This window comes from Poecile atricapillus, chromosome 27 (genome assembly GCF_030490865.1).
Source record: "Poecile atricapillus isolate bPoeAtr1 chromosome 27, bPoeAtr1.hap1, whole genome shotgun sequence".
Classification (NCBI taxonomy): Eukaryota; Metazoa; Chordata; class Aves; order Passeriformes; family Paridae; genus Poecile; species Poecile atricapillus.
Window position 1 is genome coordinate 6,289,974 of NC_081275.1, and position 16,348 is coordinate 6,306,321.

Sequence of the window (16,348 nt, forward strand, 5' to 3'; positions counted from 1 at the left end):
CTGGGTGCTACACAAGCTTGGCTCAGGCCAACCTAAACCTTCCTACTCCCAGCATGGAGAAAAGGAGACTTTGGAGTGTGTGGGAGCGTAATTAGGCACAGCCCTGACTCCCACCCAGCCTGGACCTAACCTTAGCTACCACATGCTGATGAATCTCTGCACTGATTTTTCACAGCTGCACATGGCTCTGCCTGTGGTCTCTGCTTCTCCCTGGTCCCAGCACTGCCCTCAGGGGCAGCTGGGTGCCCCCCTGGCCATCACCCTGGGTGGGGGCAAAAGGCCAAACAAACACAGCACAGCTCTGCCTCCCTTCACTACATTCACACCCAGTAGCAGTCTCTTGGCCACAAGGACACTATTGTCTGTTCTGGGAGCAGGCCTGAGACAAACTCCCATTCCATGCTTTAGCTGCATGAGGGTGTGACAGCCAGAAGTTGCTGGCATGTGCTGATGGTGAGGAGCTGCATGCTGCCACCAGCTCCATGTGCTCTTCCCTGCTCCTCTGTGCTCCCAGCGTGCATCTCCTCCTGGGATGATTTACTGTAGTCTTTCCTCTTCCACCTTCACCTGCAGATTGTGTTTTACTCACTCTGTTGCTACTCATTTCCAAACACATTCACTGAAGGGAGGCTCAAGTGCTTCCAAGCTGGTTCAGAAAGCCTGAAAATAGAGGTTATCCACCTCTGCCCCGCCAGTGTGGGATGAGCCTCACCAGCTCCCAGGCAGCCCTGGCCAGGAGCTGCTTTCCCATCCTCTATTGCTTGGGCTGCAGGGATGGTGCAGAGCAGTGCCATGGTCCAAATGGAATTAAAGTACAAGGATGGAAATAAAAACGCAGGAATGAAGGTAAAAATGCAGGGATGTTGTGAGCAGCAACAGGGAGATTCAGCCTCATGTTCAGGCCAGATCTCCCATTCCCACATGGGCTGACCTGGGGAATGCCAGCAGCAAAGTTACAAGGTGATTTGCTCTGCTTTGCATTCGGGGAAAGAAAAAATCCAGAGCTCTGCTCAGCCCTGTACTCTCCCGACTGAAGGCACTGGCTGTGTGGAAGCCATGAGCACACACAGCCCTGTTGGCAACTGCCTTGCTCTTGGCTCAGCTCCACATCAGGATCAGCACTCCAAACCTGCTTTGTTCAGCATTGGCTCATCGCAGCTCCCGCTAATTCTGAAAATCCACACACTCATGCCCAAACCCAACAGGGTGGCTGGGATTGATCCCAAAACCCCTCCAGGCTAAAGGAACTGGTGAGGGATGGAAGTGGAAGGGGACATGCCCATGGCTATGAGGTAAGGCAGTGGCAAAGGTGGAAATGAAGTGCTTGGGGCCAATTGGACCCTACTGGTCTTGGTGGAAAGGGCCAAGGAACAGGGTGAGATCTCTGCTCTGTGGTCTCATATCCACTTCCGGCAGGAGGAAGGTGCCATTCAGGGTGTGCTGTCCTCCACCATTCTCCAGCTGCTTTCCCTCCCCACTCTGCAGCCCAATCTACTCACCAATTTGCTCTTGAGTCATGCAGAGAAAGTGTTTTTCTAAAAGGTAAATTTCTTGTAAATGGAGCTCCTCTCCCGGAGCCCTCCAGGGGAGGCCAGGCAGGAAGGAGTGGCAACAGGCTCAGAAGGCAGCAGCACTTCTTGGGCAGCCCCCAGCCCTGTCTCGCCCCCGCAACGGAAGGCCAGGATATCGGCGCTGGCCCTCACAAGGCTGGAGCGCCCTGAAATTCCTCATGGCAGTTCCAAGAAAGCACATCTGGTTTTAATAAATTATTTGCAGCTTGAACTTGCCTGACTTTTCAGTGCTGCAGAAGACAGAGCAGCAAAGAGCTCTTAGAGCTGCCGTGTGCGGCACCCACAAAGGGACCCCCTTTGCAGTGCTGGGAGACTGCAAAGCTGGGAAGGAGGTCGCAGGGAATGGAGCTGACCAAGCACGTTTGCTGGAGACAGGGAAAGGGCCCTTCAATTTGGCCAGGATCTCTCTACCCGCAGCTGAGTGTCGAGCAGAGCCCGAGCTGACAACGTATTTCAGCTCCTGGGGGAGGAGCACGGGAAGCAAACTGGAGGTGCCTCCCTGACACTCCCTGCTTGGTGGAGCCTCAGCTACCAGCACCAAGATCACCCTCGCGGTGTTGAACCCTAATGAGAAAATCAAACCCTCAGGAGCATCAGAATGGGCGATGCTCAATGACAAACAACATGCCTGGGGCTGTGGAGGAGCTGAGCCCTCACACAGTGTCCCCAGGCTTTTACCCTAAGGGAAGGGTGCAAATGCAAAGCTTGGGGATGAGTCCCTTGCTGTACCCCCATGGGGTTCCCCACCAAACCCCACATCCCAGCGAGAGGATACCAATCACCCTCGCTGCCTGCAGTGCAAAGCCTGCAGTTTGGAGAGGGAGCTGGACTGGCTGTTCCTGCCTGTCTCCAACACAGAGAGCGACGTGGCCGTTCCCTCCTGCTGCTGTTGCTGCCAGCACGAGGGAGAAGGAGCCAGGAAGACACCAAGACGGCCTCTTCCCCAAGCAGTGACCTCAGTGCACAGCGCCTGCCAGGTGGGTGTTGATCTTGGCCTGACCAGTCCTATTTGGGGCCAAGATGAGGCTGAGGCAGCGCTGAGCTCTTGGCAGAACCTGGCAGGTGCTGCTGGTCCCCAGCAAAGCAAAGCCCCTGACACCAGAGTTCCCTGACAGTTGCTGCCCACAGGTAGGGCTTTGCTCTACTGGAGCCCTCAGTCCTGCAGAGAGCCATGGGCTGGGGGGAATAGTCTTGGAAGGGCACAACAGAGTAGGACATGCTGCCTTCCTGCTCATACAATAAATAGACCCTTAGAACCTGACAGTCCTTAGAAGTGGCCAGACCCTTCCTTCAGAAAATCTGAAGGCTACAGATGCTGTCCACAGGTCCCCAGATAATTTCCTCTAATGCCTCTGGCACAAGCAAACATAAAACATGTCCTATGACAGCCCCAAACTTTGTAAGTCATGGGGTGCCTCACTGCCACTGAGCACCCCAGCTCCAAATCTGGGGTTTCTCCCCCACCCCTGTGGTTGGGTCCCACTCCATGTTGGTGACATACTTTGCAATCTGCTGAGCATCCTGACTGACCCATTTTCTCCCAAGAGCTCCTGACCAGGTCAGACCTCCAGCCAAAGGTGGGCGAGTGGCTTGGATATATTTCCAGAAATCCTGCAAACCTTCTGCGGGATGACTTTCACTCTTGCCAATGCTGTTTCACCCTATCTCACTACAGTCCCTCCACTGTGACCACTCTCTACATGGGACGTTGCTTTGGCCAAAACCCAGAATTTATTTTTCCAGTTAAATGACAGATACAGATGCTTCAACTGTGGGAATCAGCTACTGACACTGAATATTCCATGTTCTGGGTAATCCTGGGATAAACCCATTGCTCCCAACCAATCTCCCCAGGCAAGGAGCTCTCCTGAGATTGTGGCCAGAGGTGCAGTTGGCTGTCCCCTGCACAAAGCCATGTCCCCTTCTCCTTGTCTGGCAGCAACTCATTAAGGCCAGAGGGGTCAGACAGCCTGGAAACATCCCAGAGGAAAAATACATTTCCTCCTGATTCACTGTGTCAAGTAGCAACTCAACTGGTACTACACCAGATAAGGATGAGAGCAGGTAAGGAGTTGTTGGCTTGTGTTGAAGAAATTAATTAAGAAGTCCTATTTATCTGCTAATCACACGCAGCATAGGGGCCTCCAAAACACAGGGTGAACCAGGCCAGGAAGTGGCAATGCTCCATGGGATTCAAAGCCTTTTGACTCTGCTATGTTCCTTCTTTTGGATGGGTTCACCTTCCTTGAAAGGGATGTCAGGTTTGTCTGGGATAGGTGGAGGGTCCCATTTACAGGACTTCACAGCCCCATCACGTCCAGCCACTGGTGTCCCAGTGGGTGATGTCCTCCTGGAGTTCCAAGTCTCCAAGTTTTCAGAATAGGAACAAGGATCTGGATGATTCCTTCCTCTCCTCTGGGCTTGTTTTGTGTGGCAGCCATGGAGGCCAGCAAGGCCTTTCTCTCAGTGCTTCTGCAATTAAAAAATAATTCCTGTTTTAAAAAACTAATAGACCAGATGCTGATGTGCTTAATTAGCCCCACCAGAGGGTTTGCATCCCCAAAGTCCATCCTGGCACCAGCCTGAAGGTCCTTCTTGCCTCACTGGGAAACAATGGATTCCTTTATTTTCTGAAGAACAGCCGAACTGTGGCTGGTTCACACCTGTTCCTCAACCCCTCAGGTTTTTGTGCCATCTTGGGGCCAGATCCTGCTCCCTGCTCAAGGGAGCTCTGCCATCAGCTTGGTCTCATCATCACCCCTGAATTTGTATGGCAGAGTCTGTGTGTCAAGGACTGACTGTCTGACTTTGAACTGCTCAAATCCCAGAAGAGCTCGATGAGGTGAGGCTTCCAGACCTTCAGGGATCCTCCCACAAGAATGGGCACCATGAGCATCACCCAAATGCACCAAATGGATATAGAAAGCCAGGAATATGCAAACTTCCAGTGTTTTCCATGTATACTGCCTTCTTTGGATGGCTTTTGGGGCCATAGGCAGCCCTGCTGGACTGGAGGTGTGAAAATAAAGGTTTAAAAGTTCTTTAAAAGTTTTTAAAAGCCTTTTGTGTTCAGATCCTGGATGTGGGATATACCTACACTGGATATTGTGGATGTTCTTTGTCCCATGCTCTTGGCAGAGCACCAGAGCTGCACCAGCACCCCACGGCTGGAGGGACGGGGCTTGTAACGGAAGGTGCAGTGAGCTGTGTCCAACTTCAGCATCCACAGTCGGACTGGGAGTTGTCCAGCTCTGTGCCACAGGGGTCGACAGAGAAGAATCCAGCTGGGCTGGCTGTGCTTGGGATGAGATAACTTTGCCGGGCACCCAGAGGTGCAGCAAGCAACGACGTGTGGTGGGAGCTCACGGCAGCCACTGGCTACTCTCCTCGACGAGGTGGGGTCCCAGGCTGAGGACCCGCAGCGAGACCCGACGCGGGACTGGCGGCACCGCGGGCATCTCCCCCACACCCTCCGGCCCGTACCGGGGCATCGCGACCACCCGTGGTGTGGAGAGGACTGCGTGGGGTACTCTGCTGGGGGAGCCAGCCATCTGCGGACGTCCGCAGGGATGCCCAGGCCAGGCTGGGCTTCGCTTCTGCCACTCCCCCGCTTAACCCCCGGACCCCCCGCCCCAGCGATGCGCTGCAGCGGGCGGAGCCCCCCTGGTTCGGGCCGCGCCCCGCTCTCTCGCCGGCGCTGGGCCGGGCCCCTATCTGCTGACGCAGTGTCTGAACCCGGCGCGCACGCTTGGAGTTTTTTCTTATTTTGTAACATTTTTTTCCCCCTCTTCTTTCCCTCCCTCTGCCGCTCGCGTCCCTTCTCCTCCTCCTCCTCCTCCCCCTTCTCTCCCCCCCTCCCCCCACCCCGGCCCGGCAGGAGCGGCAGGAGGGGCCCGAGCGGAGCGGAGCGGGCAGCGCCGGGGATGGGACCGCGGCCCGTCTGCTCCCCCCTGTGCCCCCCCCTCCGCGGCCCCCTGTGCTGCCTCCTCGGGCTCCAGCTGGTGCTCGGCGCTGCGCACCCAGGTGGGACCGCGCTTTCCCTCCCTCCACTTTTCCGAGTTTTCTTATCGGAGGGAGAAGGGGGGGCGAGGAGCCAAACCACATCGAGGAGCCAAACCAGGGCTGGGGGACACCCCTAGCCAGGCTTCCCGGGGAAGGGGCGGCGGGACCCCGGCTGGGGCGCGCAGGGTGGGGGGAGGCCGGCTCGCTCTAACGCGGATTACATCGCTGTGGCTTATTTCGTCGCGGAATGTTTTCTTTGCTTTTACTACGGTTTGTTTTGCTCCCTCCCTCTCGGGTCGTGGTGCCTTCTGAAGTATTTTGTTTTCTCCAGTTTGGTCGCGCCGTGTTCCCGTTCCGCCGCGTTTTCACTCCCTTTTATCACTCAACTCGCCGCGCCAAGCGGCCACGCAGCGCCGGCCGAGGCCGGCGGAAACGCTTCCCGAGCCGCCGAGGGGGGGCCAGGGCCGGGGGGGCGGCCGCCGGCCCTCTGCGCTCCGCAGCCCCGCTCCGGCCCTTTGTCTCTCCGGGGAGGGCAGTTTGCGGAGCGAGAGGTCGGGAAGGGGCCGAAGGGGTTTGTTGGAATTTACCGCCCTCTCCCATCTTGACACCCGCCACCCCCCCCCCCCCCACCACTCCCGACGTGTTAATCTTACGAAAAATCGTCCCCCGGGATCGGGGCTCGAGTGGGTATTTGCAAACTTTTTTTTTTCCTAGTAACTCCTCACAATAAAGTCAACGGGTTGTATTTTATCTTTTTTTAGCCTTCCATGAGCCGGACACTGGAGGCTCCTCTGCACGGCCCCTGAAATTGCCGTTTGAGACCCTTTTTATCTCAGGATATTCTGTCTTAGAACTAAGGAACTGCTTTTGGGGCGTCTTTAAATTATTTTGGCTGTATTGGTAAAACTGTGAACTTTCAAAAAAAAGAAAAATTGGCTACTTTTGCCTGAAAATAACAACTGCAAACCCTTGGCCTATTTTATCAGAGAACATTTAGCAAATCCAAAGCAGATTTGGAAGTGGCAGCATAAGAACACACTGATCCCCAGCCCCAACTTCCCCCTATCCCTTTGCTTTCCCCTCTCCCCCACTGTCTCCAGTTTGACAGTGCCTGGGGCTGAGCTGCCTTGCTCAAGGGGCAGACATGGGGTCATGGACATGATGACTGTGGGCAGCAGTCCCATGCCAAGCAAGGGCTCAGTTCTGGGATCAGAGGAGAAACTGCTTGGCTGTGAGATGGAGAAAGTAGGAAGCAATGAGAAAAGAGACCCCTGTACCCTGGGGCATTTGGAAGAGCAGTCAGGGTTTGCTGCTGTTGGTAGGAGTCTCAGCTGGACTTTCCACAGATGAATTCATGCTAGATCCCCCCGTAAGTTACTTGAGGGCCGTGAATTCCTCCTTCTGTGGGATTTAAGGAGGTTATTTAATTTCAGCAAGGTTTTGCTACCTTTACCGGATGATTCTGGCTGTTTCATCCCAAAAAATGTCAGTGAGATCCAGGTCTGGTGATTCAGAGGACAGAGGCACCTCTGTCCCAGCTGTGGGGCGGGAGCGTGGTGGTAGCCCAACCCCATGCTGGGCATGGGTGAGGAACAAGGCAGCTTTCAGCAGCCGCCAGCCCGCAGGGCCGTGTCACTTGTGCCTTGCTGGTGCTGCCTCAGCTCTTTCTCCTCCCCATCCCCACTTCAGCTGCTCCTGCCCTGCATCAGTCGTGGTTTGGACCCATGGATGAAGGGGGCAGGGCATGGTGCCAATGGAGGTGCCACATCCAAGATTCCCCCAGCACCAGGCTGGTTTGCAGCTCAGAGAGGATCCTCACTGGGAGTTTGGGATCAGGATGGAGTAGTCCCCAGAGTTCCTTGCTTCCAAGGACACTTTCAGTGGGGGCCAGCCCAGCAGACAAGCATTGATTCCCCTGGGGAACTCTTGCTTGCTTGAGAGGAAACTCTCACCTCTGGGACAGCCAGAAAGTGGAGCGGAGCTCTTGGCAGGAGGTCTGGGGCTCCGTGCTGGGATATCTCCTCCAGCTGACCCATCTGTGCAGCATTATGTGGTCACGTATGCCTTTCCAGGGAAATTGAGGCAGAAGCTCCCATCCTGCCATGGCTGCAGGCAGGACAAGGTCCTTGTCTCAATGACAGGACTTGGTGCTGGATCAACTTCCCATCTATCCACTGCTCAGTGTAGGTCCTGCCATGTCAGCTGTGTGGCAAGAGAGAACACAAAAGGGACCTGGAAAGAATTTACAGCCTGCAGAGCAAACAGAGCAGCCTCTGCATTAATTTCTTCCCCCCACCCCCATTTTCCCCTTCCTAATGGAAATAGTTTGTTGCGTGTCAAGTGCAGCCTCAATAAATTATATCTCAAGCTTCTATGGACTGTTTGGGAGCAGGAAAAAGGGTCAGAGGTGTTTGCTTTGCTGCTAGAGCGTGGCGGGGCGCGAGGGACAGTGGAGACCTCACCTCCCCACTGTCTCTGCAGCCACAGCAGCCACTGAGGTGTGGCAGCAGAGCTGGGGATGGTGCCTTTGCAAGAATGACAAGAGTGAAAAGAGATTTAATTTAACCTTCCATGCAAAACTGTCCCCTTCCCCTAAAGCCACCCAGCTGGTGTGGGGACCCCAGGAGGTTTCCCATAAGAAGGTGCTCCTTGCCAGTGTGTCCAAAGGCGTTTTCAGGCATGAGGTCTTGGTGATGATTAAAGCCATGTTGCAGATTTTTCTCTCTGGCTTAATTTTCTCTCTAGATGGATTTTGCACCTTTCCCTGCAGGCAGAGGCACTCTCCTTAAGTATTCCTTCCTTAAGTATTTTCCAAAGAAACATTTTGCCCCAAATCAAAGCAAATGTGTGCTGAGGGTGTTATCATCCCTCTGTACTAAATAATTTTTTCCAGATGATAAATCCATCAGAAGGGGCTCTGGTCTCATTGCCTCAGTGGGTGCTTGGAGCAGGGAAGGCAAGGCTTTAGTCCAGCTCTGCCAGAGGTCCCAGTGTTACCCACTGGATCATCATGCCCTGCTCAGCTCTATGAATGCAGCTGGATGTTGGGTGGGAGTGAGAGTGGTGGCAGCCTTCCTACCCACTTCAGCCCATCCTAAGCCAGTATTTCCTGAAGGATTGTTTAAGCAATTTTTAAAATTTGGTTCTTCACGTGCAGTGAGGAGCAGGATTTTAATTAATCTGAACTGTGCACAGCTTGCAGAGCATCGACATTTTTCTCATTCCTAAGATTGCTTGGAGCCCAAAAGAGACCCACACAAGAACTTCTTTATGTTCTTGTTCTTAAAGAACCCATCTGTAATTTCTTAAGGATTAGAAAATTATTAGTGGATTGACTTGCAAATTCTTGGGAGCACTCTTTAGTCTGGGAGTGAAGGTTTGGCTGTTAGAGGGGGCACAAGGTATTTTCTGTATTAGGGTATTTTCATCTTTATCCCACTGCTCAGTCCTGCACTGCACCTCATGCTGTCACATTAGGGACACGTATAGGATTTTCCATGTGAAACAGCCTTGTTTGCAGGATGGTGCAGAGGTGGAATGGACAGATTGAGCTTTTCTCATTCGTTCACCTGAATCCAGACATGGCAATTTCAGGCTCTGTAGTAATGGCCCCATTACCCCAGTAGTGCCTGGTCTAAGAGTGCTGGGCATGAAAGCACGTGAAGGGCACCTGGTAGGAAGTTTCACGGTAAATATAATTTTAATTTAAAAATGTGTATATGTGGGACACCAAAGGCTGTCCCTGGTAGTGTGAATGTTTTTGGGTTTGGTGAATAAGTGGGGGGGGGGGGGTTCCTGTTTCAGAGACAGTGATACCACTGCTCAGGGAAATAACATTAGGACTGGTACTGGAGAAACAAGGAAGGAGAAATCTATGGATCTTTCATAATTTTGAATTTCTTTAGTAGTTTTGAAAAACTTGGTAAGTCTTCAGCCAACTTTGCTGGAAGCACCTTGTCTACAAGGACATGTCGGGTCACATCACACCACTGGCCAGTTTGCTGGCCAGGGGGTCTGGGGTGCTGGTGGGCGGGGGAATGGGGTCAGAGGATCTGGGGCCAGAATAGTGCTCAGGGGTGAGTATTTGGACACCGTGTCATGGGAGAGGGCCTTTACCTCTCCCACTGTGCTTTTGGTGGGTCCATTGCACTCCTCCATTGCAGCTGGAGCCCATTCAGTGGGGGTGCTGCCTTCATCTCTCTGCATTCCTGGGGAGTCAGAACCTCTGGATGAATGCAGCTGCTGCAGGGCTAGAGCCTGGGCCAAATCTAGGGAGAAATTGGGGAAAATTTCCATTTTTCTATGCTTGGCTCGGTACCAGAGGGCAGATTCTGGGGCTCTTGTATCCCTTGTGGCCACTGCTGTGGTGAGTCCCTTGGGCTGCCCAGGGACAAGCATCCCTTCTGGAATGCATTCATTTGTCTGTGTCCCAGGCAGGATTCTGGGAGAATGGGCTTCTTAATGTCTGCAGAGAGGCTGAAGTGAAGTATGTGGCCCCCTTCCAAAACCTTTATGAGACAGCAGGAGTGAGCAGGGTGGTAGGGAGCCATCATCGTCGCAGCCAAGTAAGAAGCTCATCTCATATAGCCCCCACCATATAAACAGCAGCTTCTCTCTGGCTGCTGGGGCAGCCAAGAGGAGTTTCTCAGCTCCAAGTGTACATCCTGCTGCTCCACATCCCCAACCAGACTACCAGAAGCTTCACTTTCTTCTTTGTAGCAAGAGTTCCTTAACTCCCTGAGGTCTGTTTATAAAAAATGAAACAACCATCCCCTTTTGTTCTGGAGCATGGCTTGGAGCACCCAGAGCTGCTTCTGGTAAGTCTGGCCCCAGCTGAGCCTCAGGGTTGTGTTGTGCTGGATGAGTATGTGGGATGTTGGGCATCATTGCTCATTTGCTACAAATCTCTAATTTAAGAGCATCAGGGGTGGGGGTTGTATCTCCGCTCAGCTCTGCAGCAGATGGGATCAGTGCCCTTCCTGAGCCAGACGTGCCCTGGGGCTGCCAGTATGGTTGCATTTCCTTCCCTTTTATTTTTTTTAGTCTGAAGTTCCTCTCTAAAGAGCTGCATGGAGTTGCTAATGCCAAAACCAGCTGAGGGGGAGGTAGAGCCGTGACCTCCTTCCTGCAGGCTGGGAATGCTCTTGTATTGTGTGATCACTGGCAGCAGGGATGCTCTAATTCTGCTGTTGGGAGCTCCCATGGACACAGCTGATGCTTTTATCACTCTTTCCCACTTCCAGCCCACAGAAGGATGCACAGGCTCCTTTGGGGCAAAAATTGGTGCTCTTCATGGCAATGGCTATGCTTTTTGCTCTTCTCCACACCAAGACCGTAAGGATGGCATCAGCCATGCCTGGACTGACTGCTGGAGCTGGGCTTTTATGGGAACTTCTCTTCAGGAAGGAGATTTTCCTCCAGAGGAATAATTTGTCCAGTAATATGAAATTCAAGATGGAGTTGGGGCTTTTCTGTGACCCTGCTTGCATCCCTTAGCAGAGCTGGCTGGGCATGGTCAGGAGGGCAGTCCTGGGGTCCTGCCCTCCCAAATATCACTGGAAGGTGAATCGTCAGGCTGGTCTCTCCCTCTTTCAGAAGTTCTCTCTCCTCCTCAGGGCCATGCAGCCTGAGCCCAGTTGAAGCTTTGTCAGATGAAACTCTCCTGTGTTCCATGAGCAACAATTTTTGGTTCTTTGTGGAGTCCCAAAATGGCTTGGGTTGAAAGGGTCCTTAAAGACCATCTCCTTCCACCCCCTGCCATGGGCAGGGACACCTTCCACTATCCCAGGCTGCTTCAAGCCCCATCCAACCTGGCCTTGGACATTCCCAGGGATGGGACAGCCTCAGCTTCTCTGGGCAACCTGTGCCAGAGGCATTCCACCCTCACAGGGAAGAATTTCTTCCCAATATGCCATCTAACCCTGCCCTCCTCCAGCTTAAAGCCACTGTTCTGTCACTCCAGGCCCTTGTCCAAAGTCCCTGTCCAGCTCTCTTGGAGCCCCTTTAGGCACTGGAAAGGACTCTAAGGTCTCACTGGAGACTTCTCCAGGCTGAACATCCCCAGCTCTCCCAGCCTGTCTGCATTTTTTTTGGTCATCTTTTTCTATGTTTTTTTTTTAATTTCAGGGGATTTTTCTTCTCTGTTGCTCATCTTTCCCTCATACTTGGTGCTTCCCCACCCTGTTTATCGTGAATGAATTCCCATTTCCTGTAATTTTTCACCCACTGGTGCCATGTGGGTTTCAGAGCTACTGTTCACCCTTGGGCTGCAAAGATAGGCTGAAAAGATGGTGGTTTGGAGTAGGTGGCTTGGAACTGCTGTGCCCTGTTTGCTGGTAGGTGAGACACATTACATGAGGAGATTCAGGCTGAAACAGGGATTCCTTTCTGCACCATGCGAGTGAAGGGTGGGTTTCTTGCTGCAGGACATTACAGGTAAAACTTCTCCTGAGCTCACAAGCCCAAATGAAAGCATTAGCACAGGAGGCTGCAGCCCCTGAGGGAGCTCATGAGTCTTGGAGCTCTAATGAAGCCCTCTTTGCTGGCATGGCTGGGGCACCTAGTGAGCTTAAAGGCTTTGGTGCCTTTACCAGATGGTTTGGAGCATATCCACGGTGTATCTGCAGCACACGAACCTCCGAGAGGGATCATCCCTGTGGCCCCAGGGCTGCTCACCCTCCTGCACAAGCAACTTGGAGCTGTGTTTTTTGGGACATCCCACATGAAGGGAAACCTTGAGTGAGAACAAGGGCGGGGAGCACTTCTGCTAGGGCAGCTGCAGGACACGGGTTGAGTTCCAGAGGTTTGCAAGGGGCTCTGGCATCACATGGTGCCATAATCACCCTCACAGAGGAGCTAAGGAGGTGGCAGGGGCTGGCAGGGATCTGGTAACAGAGCCTCACAGTGCTGACCTGCTGGGGACGGCATTTGCTTTCAGCCATTTGCATTTGCAGCCAGAGCCCTGGAGTTGCCCCAGTCCAGGATAACTGGGACTGGGGTCCAGCTGTGCTTCAGTCCTTTCTTGAATTTGCTTCCTGCATTTGTTGATGGTGATGGGAGGGTGACAAATCCAATGGAGCAGGGATGCTCTGGGTGTCTGTTGTGGGTGGCTGAGCTGAAGTGTGCTTGGGGTGGGAAGGTGTGAAGGATGCCCATCCATATTGTGCTGCAGGGCTTTCTCTGTCTACTGTCCCTGTGGCCTCTCTCATCTGGTGCTGCCAACAGTCCCCAAAATTGCTGGTTATGAAGCTTTCCATATTTGCTTGGGGGTGGTAAAGCTGTTGTGGGAAGGGTTGAGTTTAGTTCCTTCAGTTCAGGCTTTCTGCTGGCCAAAAACTTGCTTTTTTTGATTAAGAAAAAGAACCTGGAGCCAGCACAGGGTGTAAAAGCTCCCTTGAGCTCAAAAGCTCAAGCCTCAAAAGATGGCAGCTTCTCCATCCCTGCAGTGTTCAATCACCAGTGCCAAGGCAAATTTCTCCCACGCTGCTTGGGCATGAGCAGCCCAGTATTTCCCAAGTGGGAGAGGAGAGTGTTTCTGCTGGCAGAGACAGTGTCCTGCTTTCAGTCCTAGCTCCTTCCGTGCCCACCATCACACCACCTTGTACTACCAGCTACTTTCTGTGATCCCACCAGTAGGCTGAAGGCAGCATCCCAGTGGCTGCATGGCTGGGACAAGACACAATCCTTGATGGAAGTGTATGGGATTTTGCTTTGATTTCACAAGTCCTCCACAGAGGAGGAGGAGGACCAGGATGTGTTGGGTCAGAGCTGACCCTGCTCAAAAGTGGGAGGATGCAGGAGGGAGAAACAGAGCATGCTAATCCCAGCCCTGGTTTAATTTTGGTGATTCCAGGCAGAGCATCCAGCAGGATTGAGTTTTCCAGTGCTCTTTGTCCTGTGCCAGAGGACAGCTCCTCTTTGGGAAGGATCTGTGGGTGGGTTTCCATAACTGGGGGGTGATTGGAAAGCTCTGCCTGTGTGATTTCAGGTCCATAGGTGGGTACCAAAACCTGAGGAACATCTCTGAAAGGAGTCAGCCATAGCTGTGCCATGGCTACTGAGGGCAATGCAGGAGAGCAGGCCCTGGAAAGGATGGGGACATTTCCAGTCCCTCTGGGATACTCCTCTAGAGCAGCCTCCTGCGAGGATTTGGTTTGCTCTGTGGAATACCAGCTTGGGAAAAGGGATTCATTGATCCAAACTTGTTTCCCCCCCTCCCAACTCCACATCTATCCTGGGGTCAGGAATACTGAATGCTCCTTTCAGTGCCCAGGAGCCTATCCAAGCATCACAGCCAATGTCATGGACCCAGTTAATCCCCAATTCCATAGAAATAAGGGAAAGAAAAGTGTATTTTTGGTGAAGCACAGCTTTGCTGCCTTGTGTTGAGCTCATGCAGGTCACCCCCCAGCTCCTTCCCAGCAGTGCACAGCGAGCAGTTTTGCACAGCAGTTTTGCTGGAAGAACTGGGGGGGTGGCAGGGCTGAGCTGGTGCTGGAGCTTTCCCATTCCTCCATGGCCCAGCTGACTCTGGGGACACACAATGCGTGGCCTCTCCTGCCTTCTTCAAGCCAAGGGACTGAGCTGCTTGCAGCATGCAGGGGCTGTCCAAATCACATAGCCTATAATTTCCTACCTCCAGCTCTTCTGTTTTTAGAATAAAATGGTATTTTGTACTTCTCTGGCCCTGGGCCTGCCCCCTCCAGTCTGGATGGCTTCCTTGAACATGGTGCCACTGCAGGGCCACTGGTGAGTGTGGTGCTGCCAGCCCCAGCATGGCACTGAGCACCCTGGCACCGATTCCTGAGCTACTCCTGGTCTTCTCCAACCTGATTTTAATTTTTTCTTGCAAAACAGGGTTCACAGGTAACAGTGAAGGGTGTCCTGTTGGCTGATGCTCCCTGTGGTGATGCTCATGGTAGAGCAGCTTTTTCTCTTCTAAGGAGCGAAGCGCTGGTGTTTGGCTCCTTGCAGAGGAGCCACTCTGGCATCAGGTTGTGCCCCTGGGAGGCCTCATCTTGCTCCAGTGGGTCACAGCTACATACAGCTACACAGCCCAAACCTGCTTAAAGACCCCCATATATCTGGTGCTGGAGGGGCTGCACTGTCCTCACTGTAGGCAGGAGGGGGAGAGCAATGGGCTGGGTGTGGCATGGGTGGTGCTGACATGGGGAGAAGGTGTTTGGTGGAGGATGAGCTGGTTTCCCACTGTCCATGTCGGGATCAGGCCAGTTCCAACTGGAGAAACACCAGCATCAGCTTAAGGAACCTGAGCTTCAGCCAGCCAGAATCAGCCCTATCTAGATTTTTTGCTTATTTTCTCACTTGACATGGTTTTTAAAATACTTTCAGTGAAATGAAATGTTTCCCTTAAATTAAATAAAGCCCCGCAAACAGGCTTCACTTTTGTTTATTTGACATCATGAAATAAATGTCATCTGGGCTGGGGAAGGGGCCTCTGATATAATTTCTGTCCCAGAACTAGGTCAATGCTAGAACTCCCAGAAGAAATGGGAATGTCTGTCTTCCTCCACTTCTTTTTCTCTTTCATGCATAGGGCAGAGAAGTTCTGTGAGCCAAGATGTTTGTTGCTTGAATGTGCCAGAGCTGCCTGTAACAACAGAGCTGGGGCAGGGTGAGGAAAGTAGGAAAGGAGAAGTAGGAAATGAAAACCTTTTCAGCCCAAAACATTCATACAATGGCAAAAAAACCAAAGCAAACCAAAGCCAAATATAGTGGGGTCTGTGAGTTCACTTGGACTTCTGGTGAATGTTTGTGGTGGAAAAAATGGGAGGTTCTGTAACAAAAAAAGAACATCAGATGGTGTTGATGTGGTGCTTTGGGAAGATTCTTGCTGGGCTGTTGGGGCAAAAAGAGACAGTGAGAAGCCCTGAGGTAGCTTTTCAGCTCAGAAACATTCATTTGAAGAAATAAAGTGTCTTTTAAACATGACACATCAACTGGAGCAGCATGTCCCAGCATAATTTCTGGGTTCTGGGATTTACTGGTTTATACAGGTTTTGGGATAAAGTCATAGGGTGGGGTGGCCCCAGTGATGCTGGGGGTTAGGGAATTTCCTTGGGGATGCATGTCTGGCCCGTGGCAGCAGGCAGGATTGTGGAACATGTGTGGATTTGGGATTGATCTGGGCCTGTCTTCCTTCAACTGGTTGTACCTCTGTCTGCTGGTAATGATTCTCCTTACTTTGCTTCCATCTCCCAGTTCCCGGGCTTCCAAAGGGTCCTGACATGACATTTTGTATTTGCTGGGGCTGGGGCTGTGCAGGCATTTTCCTTCACATGTTGGGAGACCTTCCCCAGCAGTTCCTGTTTGCTCTGCAGTTTTTAGCAGGTCCCCAAATGCACATAGTAGTGACGGATGTGCTGTTTCCCTGCTCTGTTTTTCTCCACCTGGAGCAGATGGCTGGAGCCAAAGCCACTGGCTTCTCTAGCGCTGGCATCATTGCAATGCCTGGGAATGCTGCAGCCAAGCGCTGCCCATGGGAGGTCAGTCTTGAACAGCTCAAATGTTGCAGTTAGAGAGGGTGAGCACTTTGTGCTGGTTCCAAGCCATCCTTGGTGATGCCATGCTGGATACAGACACCCACCCATGCTACTCTGCCCAGAGCCCACCACTGGGGATGGGCGCTGGGGCAAACCCTGAGTCAGTGCTGAAGGGAAGTGGTGGTCCCCAGCATCCCAGGTGCTGTGCTCAGGGATGCTTGCCAAAACTTGTTTTGCACAGAGCCAGGATGTTCTGTCAGGGCTCAGGACCAT